The 19,173-nt window shown below is 36.3% G+C and overlaps 1 protein-coding gene across 6 annotated transcripts in view; it reads right to left on the bottom strand.

Moving 5' to 3' along the window:
* Positions 1 to 15,080, bottom strand: part of LOC106784487 (MOXD1 homolog 2) — a 177,790-nt gene extending 162,710 nt beyond the window's left edge. For 2 of the 6 annotated variants that reach the window (XM_014744089.1, XM_014744081.1), the window contains exon 1: positions 13,912 to 15,073. The gene's annotated coding sequence lies outside the window, so the exon portion shown is untranslated. Of the gene's footprint in view, positions 1 to 13,911 lie in introns of all 6 variants that reach the window. The other 4 variants (XM_014744087.1, XM_014744085.1, XM_014744083.1 and 1 more) reach the window with 4 other exon arrangements.
* Between the last annotated feature and the right edge of the window lie 4,093 nt (positions 15,081 to 19,173).

Below are 19,173 nucleotides of genomic sequence, written 5' to 3' on the forward strand. Positions count from 1 at the left end.
CACGCCGATTTTACCGGCTCTCGAACGTCCTTAAGAGATGAACAGAGTGAAAGACGAAGAGAAAATGAAAAGAAAAGGAATTTGTATAAGAGAGAGAAAGAGAAAGAGAGAAAGAAAAATAAAAGGTGTTACGAGTGGTATCCTCTCGACGTCTTTCCAACACCTACACACCGGTTTCATTCTGATCCAGCAAATGGACGTTAACTCGACATTCACGGAAACGACTGTCGGTGGAAGAACGATTTCGACTAACAAGCTGCAAAGCTGAAACCTCTTTTCGCGTTAGAACGAATGTCTTCTCTATTTCTCTCTCTCTTTTTCACACACATACACGGTCTTTCTATACGAAGCCAAATGTCGTTCCGTCTTTCTCATCGTTCTTGAAAACTCCATACGTGTGTTTCTTGATGACGCCTTATGCATGCGGTCTAGTCTCATTAAACTACGTTACCTTCATCTCTTGACACTAATATTCGTCACTCGTGTGCGGTGTTGAAACTTTTGCTGTATATATATATGAGAGAGAGAGACAGAGAATGATTTATAGAGGGAAGACAGAGAAGGATAAAAGTTATCGAAACGACGAATCGTAGGAGTGAACGGATATACATACGTATTTGATATTAGGACTAGGCGTCAAAGATATATGTTTCCTCTTATATCATTAGATGATTCTTCATGCGACAACGACCTTAATGTTTTTCAAGTGTCTAATGTCGCACGAGAAGGTTGGCTTTTTAAGAGACCCTATGCCCTCCACACTTCTTTCCCTTCGTTCCTTTTCTTTTTCTACTTCTATCTATGTGCATACTTTAAATTTTACTTTATCATAGAATTCGATAATATACTTGTTAAAAGATACGTGTTTATTTGTTGATTTTAATTGATCGTTCTTATTCATACATATATATATGTATGTATATTACATTTTACAAATGAAATACAAATTGAATAATTATAAATATAATTTAATCTCTCGGCAATAAAAAAATAATTAATAAAACAAAGGGAATACGTTTTATAAATAATTACGAAACAATCGAAATGAAAGAATAATAAGGGTTGATGTGCTCGTCGTTTGATGTTATATTTCGATGGGATAAAAAAATAATTTTAAAAATATTGTATTTTTTTTCTTTTTTCTTCTTTTTTTTTTTTGCCATTTCCTCGTCGATAACATATCTACTGAATGAAACAGTAAAATCTCAAATTTTAATTTGTCGATATTCTCTTCACGCTATTTTTCATCGTAACTATATACATATATATATACTATATATATACTTGGAAACACAGCGATACATTTTCACGACAATTCACACATTTGTAAATAGCGTTATTATTTTGGCAGCTAAATGATAAGCGACAATATTTCGGTTGATATTGTTTCGACAAAATTTAACAAGACTCGTTACAATTGCGTTATCGTTCGAAATGTCACAAAAAAATGAACGCGATAAAAATTTGAAAAAAAAAAGGAAAAAGAAAAAAAACATTTGGAAAATATTTATCGACAATCGGAGGTAATAAAAAATAAAAAAAAAATAAAAAAAAAAACAGAGGACAAAAAAGCAATTAAAATTTAGATTATGGTTCGTTGAATCATTATAAATACGAGCACTCGAAATAAAAACGATGCAGAAATTTATGAGATATCAATGTGTGCGTATTATTTGCATAGAAAATGATTACAAACGCGTTCGTACACAATTCTTTCCCAATTTCTATATAATTGTAAAGCAATACAAAATACATCATAATTATAAAACAAATTGTGTTGTAATTATAAAAATAATTGTCTTGACAACAATCCGTACCTTTAGAAATGAAATTAAAAAGAAAAATTATTGTTCTACTACATTGTGTGTTCTAGGCAAATTAAACGAAATAGTGAAAATGAAACTTAAAAGGATACGAGCATGATGGGGTTTTCGTATCTATATTTAAAAATAATTTTGTTATTAACTCTCGAGTAGAGTCGGAAACGTGCCGCCAAAGAAAAAGGGCGATCGTTGTAGGAACGAAATAACTCGAAAGGAAGAGTAGAAAGAGAATAAGGGGAGAAAGAGAAAGAGGAAGAGAAATAAGAACGAATAGAGGAGGTCGGTGTCATCTGCGTCGCATGACGAATGTTACGACGGCTAAGAAATGGATGAATGCCTCCTCCCATAGATCACGTAGATAATTATATTATTCTTATTTCGTGCTTGTATTTATAGATAAAGATATGATTGGGATATGTATGTGTGAACGCGTAAAATAAAGAGATAAAATAAGGGCCTTGTCATTTCGATCAATCAACCTTTCTCATTCTCATTTAATCTTTCCTTACTATCTTGAATTTGAATATAATACTCGAAGTATAACGAGAATAGATTGGATCAATTTTTTTTCGTCAAATCGTTCAGCGCATTTCATTCGTCATTAATTTTATATTTTTGTAAGTATACATAGTGCCTGTGAACCTACATTACATTTTTGTATTTTGTCCCTCGAGTATTAAATATAATACCTCCCACACGTTGATCCCATATTAACTACGTCAATTAATGAGAAAACTTTTTAAAACAATTCTATGTATAAAGACCTTATCTCACCTGTCACGATGTCAAATCTCAACGACTCTTTCTATCTCTCTCTCTCTCTCTCTTTTTGAGAATAAAATAAAACGGAGCAGAAAAGGGAGAGGTCAAAAAGTTACTAGCATTAAATGACCGTTTTCGCAGGGTCACGACAAAAGGGCCGTTTTTTACGATTCATTATACAGATGAATCGACAACTTAGGTCACACAATTACTTAGAATGAAAGGAAATGGCGACTCTCGGACTACTACTCTCTTTCTCTAGTCGTAATTCGTAGCTGAAAGTGCATTTAACATCGATCAACGACGACTTCTTGGAGGAGGCCTCCGAGCAGCCATTGTCGTGGCTGATGTGCACGTTGATTCACGGATTGTCGAGGCCACTCGTAAGGTACTTAACATAGGGCTCTTAAGGCCCTACCTTTAGAGAAAGCAAACGTTGTTGCATGCCAACCAACCCCTACCCCACTTTGATTTTTAAATATTTTTTTTTCTATTCATTCGATCGATGTGTTTCATACAATTCACAATTAAATCGTAATAACAAATATTACAAGCAATACGCGTTTCATATATTAAAAGAAATAAAACAGAATTTTTTGTAACACATTGCGCAATTAAAAATTATTTTATTTTATTTTCAAATCGTAATAAGAAATATTTCCTATGATATTACACAATCCCAATACGTTTCATTTTAAAAGAAAAAAAAAAAGAAATAAACATTTGATAAAACCGCGCAATTAAAAATTTGTTTTATTTATTTATTGGATTTTATTTTCAAATAAATGATGATACCAAATTGAAATATATTCGATTATTCATTAAACGCTCGTAATAAGAATCACTCTGGCGGCAATAGAATTGATAGCAAAGAAAATTTGGGTCATTCGATCCGTTTTAAAAATTAAAGAAACACTTGTTACAGTTTTTCGATCTCTCACAGTTTCTTCGAGAAATCCGTAAATTCTTTTCTCCTTGTTTTACTTCTAACTCCTCGTCTAACTTTGAATTGTAACTCGGAGGACGGTTGAAAGACGTTGAATCGATCTTCTTCTTCGTTTTTCCGTCGTCTCCTCGAGTCCGAAACTTCTTTCCTTCCTTCCTTCCTTCCTTCCTTCCTTCCTTCCTTCCTTCTTCCCTTCTTCCCTTCCCTTCCCTTCCCATCCCTTCTGTCGTTGGTAGCATCGAGAGCGACTTAACGAGGAAACTTCGAGGTAAAATCGCGGAAGTGTTGCCCCTTTTGCACCGCATTTAAGGATAAACTCGTCCTTAATGGTACTTTATAATTCCAAGACGGCTCGACGTACTTCCGAACGGAGGTGCGATGCAATAACGAACGTTACATAAACTTAAACCCCCTAACCTTTCCTTCCTTATTTCCTTCTCATTCCACTTTACTCTATCACTTAACTTCCGCCGCTATCTTTAACCTCTGCTACTTATTATTTTTTATTAACTTCTACGAGTCATTCACGCAAATGATAGGGATGGATATCCGTCAATTTTAATCGTTAAACAAACAAACAAACAAACAAACAAAAAATTCAACGTATCGCGTTTCGATAGCTTCTTAATTAACGTATTTATTCCGATACAAATTGGATAACAACACGAAAATAAATTAATTGTGACAAGGAAGGGAGAAAAAAAATCAAAAAAAAGAAGAATAATGTAATCCCCCTCCACCACCCCGCCCCACCTCCCGAAAAACAAAGTGCGATATCATGGTGGGATCCTTTCGGGGCTTTTTTCGTTTCAGTTTGTTTCGTTTTGTTTTGTTTTGTTTTTTATTTTTGTTTTATTTTATTTTTGTTTTATTTCATGGTACGCGCGTTACGTCCACCTGAGCTAACAGAAAAGCTACATCAATGTCGAGATCGATTGCTCCTCTCGCTCTGTAACTCGGTGTGTAGGATACCGATATTCAATTAATCATTTCGATTCATATCGCGGGGTTTTAGCATGCGACAAAAGCTCGATGGATACTGGCGAGGCGTGATGGAACGAAGCAGAACACAATACGTTTACCAGCGACGAAAATTTCTCTCAACAAAAGCCACGCGTCCGCTTTTTCTGTCCCTCGAACAACCAAAACCCCCAACCTCCTTCCACCCCGCCCCCTCGCTAACCCCCACGACCCCTTTCACCCTCTCTTTACCTCTTTTATCTCTTTCTCTTTCTATGAGACCACAGAAAAGTCGAAACGCGACACTGGTTCACCTCGTGCGTAAACCACATCGATAACAATCGTACGTGTGATTTGTATAAACGTGTGTGCGTGTGTGTGGGCGTGGGTGTGCGCGCACGTGAAAGAGGATGATTCGACCCGCCACGGGACCAATTCAAAATTAGCAAGTCAAAGAGGATGCTTTCTCGTCGTTTGTCGGTTCTGCTAGCCCCTCGGACAACAGGTATATAATGCTATACACTCGGGAATTATTTTCGTTCTTTTCCCGTAAAAGAGTCCAGGTTATATTTCGTACTAAATGTATACATACATACATATATATGTATAAGCGTATACATTTCGAAACGATTTTGCAAATTAAAGAACTGATTACGGTATTGACTAATACATAATAATATCAAATGCATAAATTAACATAAACGTTTGATTATATCACTTATTCTTATTTATTAAGAAACAAAAGAAATGCATCAGCAGCATAAAAAAAGAAGCACTGAGAAAGGAGGTCAAGCAAATGAGAAGAAAGAAAAAAAAATAATAAAAAATTAAATTAAATTAAATTTCTTTCTTGTGAGGATCTACTCGGAGAAAAAAAATGGAATGAAAGGAGTGAGCAAAATTTCAACTCTACTCGTTCTGAAATTTATACGGAAACGAAGTGTAAGATAAGAGGAAGAAAGAAAAAGAATAAGAATTTGCACGAGAGGGGCATCTATAATAATCTTAGGGAGCAGGAGCAGCAAACATCAAGGAGCAGAGGGAATCATCATCCAGACATAAGGGGGGCGGGGGGGGCATAGGGGCGGGACAGGGGGGCCAATTCGAAATTAGCAAGTCAAAGAGAGGGATACGTTCGTTTTCTCTCTCTCTTTCTCTTTCTCTCTTTTTTCGGTGTTTCTCGCGGATAATGCATACCTATGTCGCGTCGAAATGATGGTTTTTTGAGGGAGCAGCTTAATCCCTTCGTCCACACCAAATTGCCGGGCTTGTCGTCGTCCACCACCATCACCACCAGGTCTGCCGTTCGCGATTCCAGCCCCGTCGTAATTTGTAAGTACGCCTCCTTTCTCTTTCTTCTTTCCCATCTCCCACTTACCTCCTCTTTCCTCCCTTTCTATTAAACGTCACGAATCCCCCTTTTATTCACGTCGTCCTATTTTCCCATTATTATTATACCTATTCTATGTCTCTTTCTACCAACCGAAGTTCGGACCCCCACCCCCACTCTCTTATTATTAGGGTTACACCAAAAGTTCGTGCGTTTATCACGTGTTGTTTCTGTTAGTGCATTTTTTTTTTTCTTTTTTTTTTTAATTCAATAAAATTACTTTACCATACACAAGTGAGATATTAATTTTAAAATGTGCACGAACTTTTGATTCACCCTAATATTTTACGAGTCAAAACTATAGATCGTATCGTCATACGAAACTCGTACTACCAACTATATCCTTTTTCGAACATTTCTTTTATCTATTAGCATTCTTTTCGATGATGATCATTATTGATGTCTCGGTCGTTGTCGTCGTACGAAGTCACAAATTGAGAGAAACTCTCTTTCTCTCTCTCTCTCTCTCTCTCCCTCCTTCCTTCTCTGCCATTCGAAGGCAATTAACGAACGTCACGAAACCCAGCTGCCTCCTTGATAAACCCATAGGCCTGTGGGCGTGACACTTCTCCTACCCTTTTCCCTTCTTTTTCCCTCTTCCCCTTTCATTCGTTCAGTATTTTCGTTCCTTTTTCTCTCTGTCTCTCTCTCCCTTTTTTTTCAAGCATCACTAAAATCATCTTTCGTTAAAGGTGTTGAGAGAATGTCGTAAAACGTCACACAGTGTCCGCCCTTTTCGTAATTGGATTAATGCTTTCCTCTTTTCTCGAACCTCAATTCAAAACCTAATAATTCTCTCGGATAGTTTGTTTTCAATACATACACACGCACGATATAAAAATCCCCCCTTTTTAATTCGATTAAAATACACGCTAGGGAATGTTTTAAACGATTTGTTTGGAATAGAAATATATATATTGTATATATATATATATATATATATGTAGAATATATTTCAAATTTAATCCGTGTATAATTTTCAACAAACTATTCCGTATATTGTAAACGTATAGAAATTTAATCCCTTTGGTGCATATAGTTTTGTATGTTTAGATATCGATTGATTTAGTTAACGACACGTTACTACACCAACAACGCATACGTCTGTTTAATAATTAATGATAATGTCAGCTCTCTGTTGAAAATCACTGTGAGAATTAATCGTACTAAGCGCGGACTAGGACACATATTACCTATCCGTCCATCTAATCAAACACATAAACAGGTAACAATCGTTGTTGAGACCGCTAGTAAACCTGAGAGCTTTGATCTTCTCGCAAAATGTAAATTGCCTCTATGTTCTGGTAATTAGAGAAATCGATTGGAACAAATCAATTTAATTTTATTTCTTATAAATCGATTAAGGATGATAATATATCGATTTTACAAAAATCTATCGAGAAAAATAAAACAAATTATGATAATAAGCGTAATAAATAAGTATTTAATCGAATTAATTTTTTCACACATAACAACAATAAAAATATAATATTAAGAGGAAACAAAAGTTAATGGCATTTGTACGATAGTTTTAAACAAAATTTCTACACAGCCGATTAAATAATTTCCGACGAGGGTGCGAACAAGTGTTTCAGAGTTTATTCCGGATTAGGATAATTGGGCTTTGGGAACGAGCTAGAGAAAGAGAGAGAGAGAGAAATGTAGACGAGGGTGAGAAGGAGAAAGGTGCGCTAGGGGAAAGGGGGGGAGGAGGACGAGGGAGAAAGAGAGGGATTGTGTCACACCCAGCAGCCCGTTAATTCTACCAACGATCTAGATTTTGCTAATTGGTATTATCGAGGCTTTACCTGGCTAATTATATTAATTTACGCATCGGTCAACTCGTGGTCGTCGTTGTTGCGGACGGAAACATTGTCATCCGGATTTCTATCCGGAATCCATTTTTTTTTTTTCATTTACACGTATCATCGTCTCCTCATTCGTCATTCTATCTATCTTTTTTTTTCTCTTTGTCGAGAAATATTAATAAATAAAGATAACGATGAAAATGAAAATCTTATTGAATGATATATTTGGGAGGGGAAAGGAGAAAATCAGACGGTGTAAGAAAATAATATGTATATATATCGAACACTTTCTCAAGTTTTATCGCATATTCATTATGCAATCCGTTTTTGGTACTTCCAACAGGGAGGAATGAGGGCATTCGTTATTTTGACTGGAATACCGTACTTGGCACGTATCGCATTGGGGTCGAATACTATCCGCAGAGGTGAAAAACTTTCGCGGATATAACCGGCAGCGTGGGCGGAAACGCTAAGAAATACGTGATTCGTTTGTGGTAAGAGTGCATCGGGATGCGCATAGCGTTCACATTTTCTAAGCGTACGGTTAAACGTTAGTAATACTAGCTTTCCATAGCAAGCCGAGGTGAAATAACGTATTAAAATACTAATCATGACGAGTATGTATGAATGTACGTATACGAGTATGTATGTATGTATTATATATATATACATGTTTTTAATAGAAAAGGTTTACTAGGTTTACAAGTTGATTATAAAGTTCTAACATTAGAACCGCGGAAAGGATATTTGCATGAGTGTAAAGAAAAGTCTATCTCTCGGTTAATCGTAAATTCCTATAGCGGTTAATAATATTCTCTATGAAGTTAGGTAAATATGATTTAAGTTTGAAATGCAATTAGATTGTAACCTCAATTCTGGTAAAGTCTATGAATGAAACTCTCGTTATAGAAATGATAGATAAGATACATAAGAAGAAAAAAACGGTTGGCAATAAATAAATAATGAATTTACATTGTGGTACGCGTAGAAAAAAACATGAAACAAAAAAATAAATATAATAGGTGTCGCGCGAAAAAAAAAAGTTATCGAATAAATAAATCAGAATCAAATATGTCATCTTCTTCTTCTTCTTCTTCTTGTACGTGTTAGAAATCTACGTGTGATTTTTCTCATACGATAAAACTACGATAGTTTTGCACGTTTAGAGGAGTAGTATACCGAAAAGATTGATATCGCATGGTTCGCGAAGCCAAGTTGTATTCACGTGGGTAGAGTACTCTCTCTTGGCCAACGTGAGAGGTCGTCTAACTATTAGGTATCGACCTTTACAATAGTAGCCCTTATCTATTGGATTATTTAGACCTTGCTCTCTGTCTGTTAATTCATTCTGAAAATTCTCATATCATGTAATTTTATCAACGTGATCGAAATCGTTATAAATATCTGTCAAAATATATTTCTTTAAATTATGTATCTCAATTATAAATTAAAGTTAAGAGTTAAAATAATATAATTGTGAATATTAACAAAATTCAATAAAATTAAATACAAAATTGCGTATCTTTATAATAATTCATTTAAATATTATTTTCCTTCGAACGTCGTATTATTTTAATTCCAAAACGAGAAATCATTAATAATAACAAGTTTGTTACTAACGGATTGAAGCCAAATTAATTCGTACATCATTTTTATTTTGCTAACTACTACCGAATAAACAATTTTCTTTTGACTTCTATTTTCGTTTATAGTCGAGTCACGAAATTTTCAAGACACAAACCCACTCAAGGGGAGGATATTCGTTTAAAATTCAGGAAAAGAATAGGAGGAAGAAGAAGAGGAGGAGGAAGAGGAAAGACGGTGTCGAAAAAGAGTACGAAAGATAGTAGTGATATCTATATATCTATATATATATATATACATATATATAAATGTTGTCAACGAGTAATACCACCGGTAAGGAAAGGAACGTCTCGAGCGAGAAAAGGGCTGCCGTTGTGTCGAAATATCCATAAAATAGTCGGACTAGAAAATTTGAAAGGAGTCGAGAGTAAGGAGGAGGAGAAAAGGAAGGGATGGAAAAGTCGACGGATTGTTTTCGTGTGGAAAACAGACGGCCAGGATTGGAAAAGAGAAAGAGAAAGAAAGAATGAAAAAGAAAGAAAGAAAGAAAGAAAGGAAGAAGTGTTCGAGCATCGTACAATTTTCATGTAAAGAAAATAAAAGAAAAGAAGAAGGGGAAGAGGATGAGAAGGAAAAATGGGCAGAGGTGTGTGTGTGTGTCTAAGTGTAGGTGTATTTGTGATAGAAAGAAAAAGAAACAAAAATAGAGGGAAAACGCGACCAAGAAGGGGGTGTGTTTCTTGGACTGGACGACGAAGCTGAAACGAAGAAGAAAAGCTTTCCAAGAAGCTTAAAGGAGATAGTCGGTAAAAGATCTTTGCCTTAGGAAAAGCACGTTTTGCGTCTAACGCTTGGCCTCGTTGTTTTATATTTTTATTTTCTTTATTTTTCTTTATTTTTCTTTATATATCTTTGTTCACCATCTCTCTCTCTTGATTCTCTTCCTTACATCTTCTTTCTTTCCTTCCTATCTTTTCCTCTCAACGACAATCTTTTCTCACTTTACAAAAGAAGCCATTTCTCAGGTTATGGAAATTCGGGTTTCGACCGAGAGTGAAAAACTTTTGTAAATCGATAAGACATACACACACGTTATTGCTAAAAGATCGTCCCTACTATGTTATATTCGTTTTATATTCAATATATCGTCATTCTCTTTTCCCATTTTATATCTACGAAAACGACTAATGCCAATTTTTACGTACCTTCAAATTTCATCGTCTTGCTTGGACACGTAAAAGGTAACGTAAAAGTATTCGAAGAGTTTTTCTTTTTGATTTTTTAATTTTATCGAAGCAAACATCAATTCAAAGATTGAAAATCATCGGAACCGTTTCGCTTTTACTTATATTATACTACCCACATTTCGTATCTAGTTTACTCGTTGAAATACTGTATAAATACGAAATTTCAATTAGAAAAACAACTTTAAAGTAAGGATACATTCATTCGATGGAAACGAATATGATTAAAATGGCAAAAGTAGTACTGTGTTATTAATTACTTCGTTTGATTACGTATAACCGATCATTATTAAATGGTCCGATCGATATTATCGATATCGTCGAAGGATCGATCGTTGTAATGCACGTTTTAAATGTCTAACGGAATGTACCTAACTGCTTTACTGTCTATATACGATGATTGATTATTAGTATGCTCTTCGTATCGCGCATAGGGCTAACTAAAATCAACGAGACGTGGTATAAAAATGACATCGTGCTCTCGATAATATCGCCATTGTACGTTTTTGGCTCACGATGACCTGACAGAAAGATAGGGAAGAAGAGAGAGAGAGAGAGAGAGAGAGAGAGAGAGAGAGAGAGAGAGAGAGAAAGAGAGAGAAGGAGAGAGAGAGAGAGAGAAAGGGCGCATGCGCTAGTGGTACCTGCGGTTACGTGTGCACAAACGCATCCACACAAACCGTCGGTATTTATACAGGACATATTTGTGTTTATGATTAGGCAAATTCTCGTGCAACGTTCGTCCAGACTAACACCGATAAGAATGCGATTACACGGAGGAATATGCATACAAGAAAATAAAGGATAGGAGAGGAAAGTCTAGACGGTTGGCAAATAAATAAATTCATTGACATAAATGTTAATAATAATATATATATATAATAGAATAAATTTGTTGAATAAGAAAAAATATATAAGATAGTATGAATAATTGAAACGAAATATACTTTTTATATCTTCTTGCCAGTAAAATATATTTCTAACGAAAAAAAAAAAACAAATGATCAATAAAAATGCACAGTACCGCAAACAATCGAATATTATCAATTTATATTTTTATATTCCACGTACTAATTCTATTTACTTTAATTCCATATATTAGCTGAAAAGAAAATTCTTGAGAAAGGGAATACCATACTACACATTCGACTTACAAAAATGTCGTATCGAGGATGATAGAGTAAAAGCCGCGGAGGTAGTCTCATCTGCGCGTTTTTCATTTCCTGGCGCGTGACGAAGAAATATCTCGCTCGAAGTTTGGCAAGGAAAATAGAAAAAAAAAAAAAAAAAAAACAAGCGACCGAAATGGAAAAAGAAAATTAAAGAAAAAGAGACAGAGACGGAGGCAGAGATAGAAGAGGGAANAAAAAAAAAAAAGGACCAAAAATGACGCTCCAATTCATTTCTAGCAATAAAGATAGAAGGATTCTTGTCTTGGAAGGAAATCATTTTCGTCTCTTTCCTTCTACCATACACCAACCCTTTCATTTTTTTTTTCTTTTTTTCTTTCTTTCCTACTTTTTATCTTTCATTCTCTTCCAACAGATGTACGCAAATGAAATACGCAAATATAAAACATTTACGCACATATATCGAACAGAAATGGAAAAGGGAAAGGGATGGTGGATGGATATATATATATATAGTTTCCGCGAAACCTTTCTGTGAGGCAAAAGTTGCAAAACCTCGAACGATTCATCTCGGTTTCTAGCACTTACTTTATCGTGCATCATTTCCGCGTCACATTTTTTAGCGGCTTGTGTTAGAAACGACGCTTTCGAAGGAGATACGCTCGTGAATTCGTCTAAAGATTTACAGAGGTTTACTACTCCCTCGCACGGTTTTCCTTTTCTCTCTCTCTCTCTCTCTCTCTCTCTCTCGATATTGTTGAAAAAAAAAGAAAAAAAATAAAGAGAGAAGAAACGAATGGACGAGGTGAACCATCGCGAAGTGCCGCGTAAAGAGTTTCTCGTTCCTAAACTTTTCTTATTTCCGGCTGACGCGAAAACGACATGACAATGCTCTTAAATTTTTCTCTCTACCTTTTTGGCGAACTGGACATACAAGGGGTACAAAATTTTCTTTGACCGATCGACGAAAATGTTCCTCCTTTTTACGTCAGTGTTTATTATTATATACGTGAAATATTTGTTTTCTTTTCCTAATACGATTAGAATTATTCGAAAGTTCACGATTAATTCGTCAAAATAATATTATATTTTCGTTATTCGTATCGTATTATTAATCACTCGTCTATTCGTCTCTTCTTCTTGTTTTTTTTTTTCTTTTTATAATATATACTTTTTATTAGAATAAAATTATATTTTAAATTATATTGATCGTGTTTAAATGAAACGCGAGAAATCGGATAATCGTTATTCACGCGTTATCGTGTAAAATAAATTTGTGGAACTAGCCAAAAAAAAACTCGATAAGTGGGACGAATTAGGAGGCATGAAAAATGTTTGTGTACGCAGAAAAAGAGTGAGAGAAAAAATGAGTTTTAAAATAATACGGTCTGTAGAGAACGCGTGAAAAGTTTATATTTCAATCGTAAATTTTATTATATATATAAATATTTCGTAATGAGTAAATATTATATATATATATATATTATATATATATATATATAAATTTAAATTGAGAAAATCTGACGCAAATATTTCTCGAATTGGAATGCTAGAAAAAGATTACGTGCTTTCTCTCTCTCTATCTCTCTTTCTCTCTTTCTCTCTTTAGTCATATTCTTAACTCTCCTTTGAATGTAACAACGAACGAGCAAAACTATTCGTTTAAAACGTATTCATCCTATGAGAGAACTACGATCAAACGCGGATATAAAGATAGAATGAGATAGAGAAAGAAGAGAAATAACTGAAGTGAGTGAGTGAGTGAGTGAGAAAGCAAAAGACGAATAGTAGGAATTTCAAAGAAGCAAACGATAAAACGAAAATCTGCTGCACTGAGTCTTACGATCATCTCTTTCGAGCAATCGTCGTTCTTGAATCTTCACCCTTTACCCTTTACCCCGGGCCCTTTGACCATCGACTTCCATCGGACAGAAGCGAACACGAGTGAGATCGACGTCCGATATTATCTAAGAGATTACGAAACTGGACCTTTCGAACTCTCTCTCTCTCTCTTTCTCTCTCTCTCTTTCTCTCTCTCTCTTTTCGTCCGATCGTGAATTCTATCTTTCTTTACCAGAGCTCGATCGTGAGAGTTCGATTCAAATCAGAGCCAGTGTTCGTCCGTGTTCTCGATCATTCTCGTAAGGGAGGATAAAAAGGACTACCTCGGCTACGAGGAATAAAGCTCTGAAAAGAGCTCAATAAAAAAAAAAAAAGAATGAAAGGAAAAAAAAAAGAATTAACGGAAAAAGAAGCCAACTTACCACTTGCTACGAAGGAGCGCTTTTGCGTTTTTGCCGCCGGTTTTTAACAATCGACTCTCACTCTCCTTCGTCCTTCGTCCTTCGTCCCTTTTTCCTCTTTTCTTTTTTCTCCTAATGTGGTCTTCCTTCGTCAGATAATTCCACCGTTGAAAAGTTTCTCCTACCACGTTCTTCTATCTGTCTCGTGATCTCTATCTCTCTCTCTCTTTCCCTCTCGTCCTCTTCCTCTTCCTCTTCCTCTTGTTTTCTTTACCCTTTTTTTCTTTACTTTTTTTACTCTTTAGAGACAAGAGCTCACGCTGCAGCACACACTGTTGTTATCGTCACTGTCACACGCGAAATGGAAAGTGAGGGATAAAAAAGATAACAACAACAACAACAACAAAAAAGAAAATGCACGCACAAAAGTAGAAAAACTAATAAAGTAATAAGTATCCTTGTTCGAAAGAAAGTAAGTGTCCTACGTCGAGTACCAGATATATATCGATTAACGTTACGAACTCTTCTTCTCTCGCACACCTCTAAAAAAAAATCCTTTCCGATTTATTTAAATTCGAGATTAAAATTCTTCGTTAAATAACTTGACAAAAATCAACACGATTTCGTCGACTCTTTTCTCTGTATATTTGTGTCTTAAGCGAGGTAAAATAAAGTAACACCTCTATAGTCTTCGATTAATAATAAATCGCACACGCGGAAACTGGTCAATACGAAATTAATCTCAACACCTTGTTACTTCTTCGTATCTCTCTCTATCTTTCACTCTTTTTTTTGCTCTCTTTCTCTCTCTCTCACTCTCTCTCTCTCTCACACACACACACTTATTCCTCGAAAAAAAAACATTTATTATTTAACGAGAGATAATGTGAGATAAATAATTAAGGAAGGTGCGACTCGTTTCTCTAAAAAACGATCTTATCGGAAAATTTCTCGATAAATCGAGAGAAATGAGCATGCGTTATTTATTATGCAATGTAATGAATGAGTCAACAAAAAAAAGCAGAGAAAGAGATAGGTGGTGGTAGTACACGATAAGAGGACACGACGAAGTGAACGAGAACTTTGAACTTTGTAACGAGAACGACAACAGAACGACACAAGCGAACCGCGCGGCACGGCTCTCGCCTGTGAACTGAACACCCGTCGCGACCTGAGGCCGGGACTCGACTGATTTCTCCCTAGGTCCCCCCTCCCACAACTAACTCCCCGCCCCACCCCGCCCCGCCATGCCACCCTACGATCCAGCGCGCCACGCGCGCGCGAGCGCTCGACCCTAGGAGGAGCACACCACAGCAACCCCTCGTCCACTGATTCCCCTTCCCTCCTGTACCACCAACTTCGTACCCGTTCCCTTGCCCCTCTTTTTTTCTATTCCCCTTCCGAACTATCATACTCTTCCTACTCCATTTTCTCATTCTATTTCTATTTCTTTCTCAAACCATCATCCCTCTCTCTCTCTCTCTCTCTTTCTCTGTTTGCCTTCTTCTTCTTCTCTCCCACCTTTACCTAACTCACACCATTTTACGATCTTTCATCCTTTTCTAGAGCTCAGCACGTATCCAACCGCCTAACACCAACCCCTCCTCCTCTACCGTACCGTACCGTACCCTGCCGCCGGTTTCTTCGACACCCATCTTCCCTTTCCTCTTCCAACTATGTGCCCTCTCTCCCTTCCTCTTCTTCTTCTTCTTCTTCTTCTTCTTGGAAATGCCACGAGACATCCCCTTTTTCCCAAGGACTTTCCGGATCTCCGATCTTCTTCCTCTCCTTTTTGCCAATTCACCGTCATCTCCATCCGCACGCGCTTCCTTCAGAAATATTTCGATGCCCGTTCAAACGATCTTCCTTTTGCACCCCGCCCCCCTCCCCACTGTCACTCTCTCTCTCTCTCTCTCTCACTGTTCATCCCACCTTTCCAACTTCTCACCCTCTCCTCGTCGAGTTTTCACCTACGTTTGGTACAGCCACATATTCACCACCATCACCACCACCACCACTACCCAGGGACTCGTTTCGTTTCTTTACGATTTGCTCTCACCGAGAAGTGAGATTCGTAGAAAACTTGATGCTAAAGAAAGAAAAAAAAAAAGGAAAAGAGAGAATCTTTTTATCATATGACGCTGTGGATCAAAGCGCTCCTTGACCCTTTATCTTCTAACCTGACTCCTTTTCCTACCATACGAATTTTCCATTCAATCCTTTTTCTATTTTTTCCTTTTTATATTTTTTTATATTCGCCAGATATTAATTATTTCACGGTCTTTCGTACTTTCATCTAACCAGTCTTATTTATAAAAAAAAAAAAAAAATAGAAAGAGGATAAAAAGGATACACCTATAGAAGATCCTTTGGAACGACAGGGAAGGAATAGAAAATGAAATTAAAGGTAAAAATGTATCTTTTTATTATCATTATATCTATACGGGGTTCATTGAATCTTAGGATAGAAACGGTACGGAGATATAGAGACAGAGAGGAGACGAGAATGAACGAGAGAGGGTCTTTCAGTGATACGGTCGAACAGAGCAAAGGGTTGCTCGCTTTAAGTGAGACCTAGTTTCTCGAGTTTTTGCGCTGATACATGTTGACCCTTTAAAGCGACGTACCGTGACACTGCTGTTCGACCTTTTCTATATGTATTATCTCCGAGGGTATATTTTTAGAATCGCGTTAAGTCTCACTTCAGGGTTTAATAAGTATTTGCCGACGAATACACGCGACGTGACCGCTTGAAATCATCATCGTCAAAGTTTTTCCCGAGTAATATTCCCCTTTAATGATGCATTCTGTGCGTATGCATCCCTCTTTTTCACATACACACACACACACACGGATATGCATACGCATACATTCTAAGTATACATATACGTGTATCGTTGAAATGATAAATATTTCCACCTTCCTAGAGATTAATTATAACGCAAGAATTACATTGGCTCGGTACTGCTCGTTATTTGCACGATAAATACCGATTGTAATTCCGAACCCTACGCTTTTACACGTTGATCGCTCGTTTCGGTTATTCGAACTTTTCAAAGATGAGAATACTCGTCGAACTCTGTCAGTCCATTATCATCGAGACTAACCCCGCCCCGTCCTCCCCAACCTCCGTTTTTCATTCGGATCGTCAAATTAAACCCCCACCCCAAATTTCTCCCCAATTTTGTCACGGACAAATTCCAATGAATTTAGTTACCGTCATACTTTATGTTTTGCGAAAGAGTCATTATCGTTGGAAATTATGACGAGGTAAACTCGGTTCAAGTACAATCGGTTGTATTTGTTCCATCCAACGACAGACGAGCGCGTCAAATGAATAATTCCGAGTGGTAACACGACGCGATCGATTCACACGGTTGAAATAAATTTTCAATCGATTCTTGTTAACTTTTGGAAAAAGAAAGAAAATTCTATCTATGGTATCTATCTATCTATACATAGAGATCTGAAAGAGAAGAATTCATCGATAAGAAAAAACGAGCTGATACTCTCGCACTCTTATCTTATACGAACGAATTTGCGATTCGAGTTCTTATATCGTACCCCGGAGGGTAAGATATTTCTTCGTAGAGGGATGCTGTATCCAACCAACCAACCAACCTACCTACCTACCAACCAGTCTCTCGAATTTCAGAGAACTTCGAAGCTGGATAGATGTTGCAATCTAGATGTAGTTATTTCAAAGAAGCCCGAAAGCTCTCTGCTAACACGTACGTGGAGAAATGGATAAACTTAATGCGCGAATCAAGTTGGTTTTAGTTACTTTCTCTCTCTCTCTCTCTCTTTCTCTCTAACACTCCCCACCCTTTTTCTCCCACTCTCTATCCATCTTTCGCTTTCTCTTTCCCCCTTCTCTTAGTTCCTACCAGATTCCCATAATTTTCACAGTGACACACCCGCATCGCGCGATTCCAGACAATTAACCGGCTTGAATATGCAAATCTACGGTTTGCTGCTTCGAGACACACCGCTGTGCTATGCGTATCCACTTATTTCGAAAGGAGTTTTCGAATCTGGAACGAGCATTCTATTCGAGTCGACTCATCGTCGATCACAGTAAGAACAAGAGAAAGAGAGATACATCCACACACATACACATAAACATAGATATATATATATACTACTCATACTATATGAATCCATGTACATGTCGATTCTCGAGTTTCTCACCTAGTCTTTCGAACAAATACAAACTACGATTTTGCTCCTGTTAAAGACAAAGTTGTACGAAATAGACGTCTTTATTTGGTTAACGGAGTCTAAATTACCTTTGAACTTTGTACTGCAATTTAGACTACGACTTTATTCTAATCCGATCGTTGTTTCTTCTACCATCGAACGATTTTATTCTCATACTGCACAAATGGCTATTCTCCGAATCAAAGATCGATACGTTTATGTATAGGTATAGGTATATTCATATGAATAAAGAATTTTATATTATTCAATTTTAATGACAACGTGACAAAGAAATTTCGACCTGTTTTTTTTTATCTTTTCTTCTTCTTCTTCTTCTTTATCTTACCTCGGATAAAACGAATTGCACTAAGCTATTTTAGATGTAAGTAAGGAAAGAGAGAAAGAGAGAGAAAGTAAACAGGAACGTGTTTGCAAGTATATGCATTTGTAACTTTACCTCAACGACACGATAAAATCTACTCAAACTCATAAACACATTCGAAACTTTCAATAAAACTCTTTAATTTCTGTCACAACGTAACACGACTACTATACATTCTTCCTTTTCCATAAGATTCTTGTCAGTTATTCAAACAATATAAGAGGAGAGATAGAAAGAGAGAGACAGAAAGATCATAAAGGAAAATAAAAGTAATATAAAAGAAAAAGTAAAATTCATATCGAATAGAAGTTTTGATATATTTGTCGTACGTTATCTCGACTAAAAATTTACGTTAATGGCAACGAAGTTACTCGAGGAGTTTTGTTAGATTTTTTTCTACGGTCCAAAAATAGGAACGTAAGCATGATCGATGGGTACATGACAGTACTCTTGGGATTCGATGGAATTAACGTAACAAATTGATAGAATGCTTTGTTCAGGTGAGTCCATTTTCACGTTTCCAAGACCCTTCGTCTCGATTAGTTTTGAAATATTAACTCATTCCACTGTTTTTCACTCTTTTAAATGAAATTTAGCAGTCATTGAAAGTCCCGGTCAACTATCATTCAAGTTTCGTGCGTTGACGTAAGTTGAAAACATTGCGATTAAGCGACAAATAATTTCGTCATGAAAATTATTGC

Source organism: Polistes canadensis, unplaced genomic scaffold, assembly GCF_001313835.1.
Source record: "Polistes canadensis isolate GaletaPanama2010 unplaced genomic scaffold, ASM131383v1 scaffold_36, whole genome shotgun sequence".
Lineage (NCBI taxonomy): Eukaryota > Metazoa > Arthropoda > Insecta > Hymenoptera > Vespidae > Polistes > Polistes canadensis.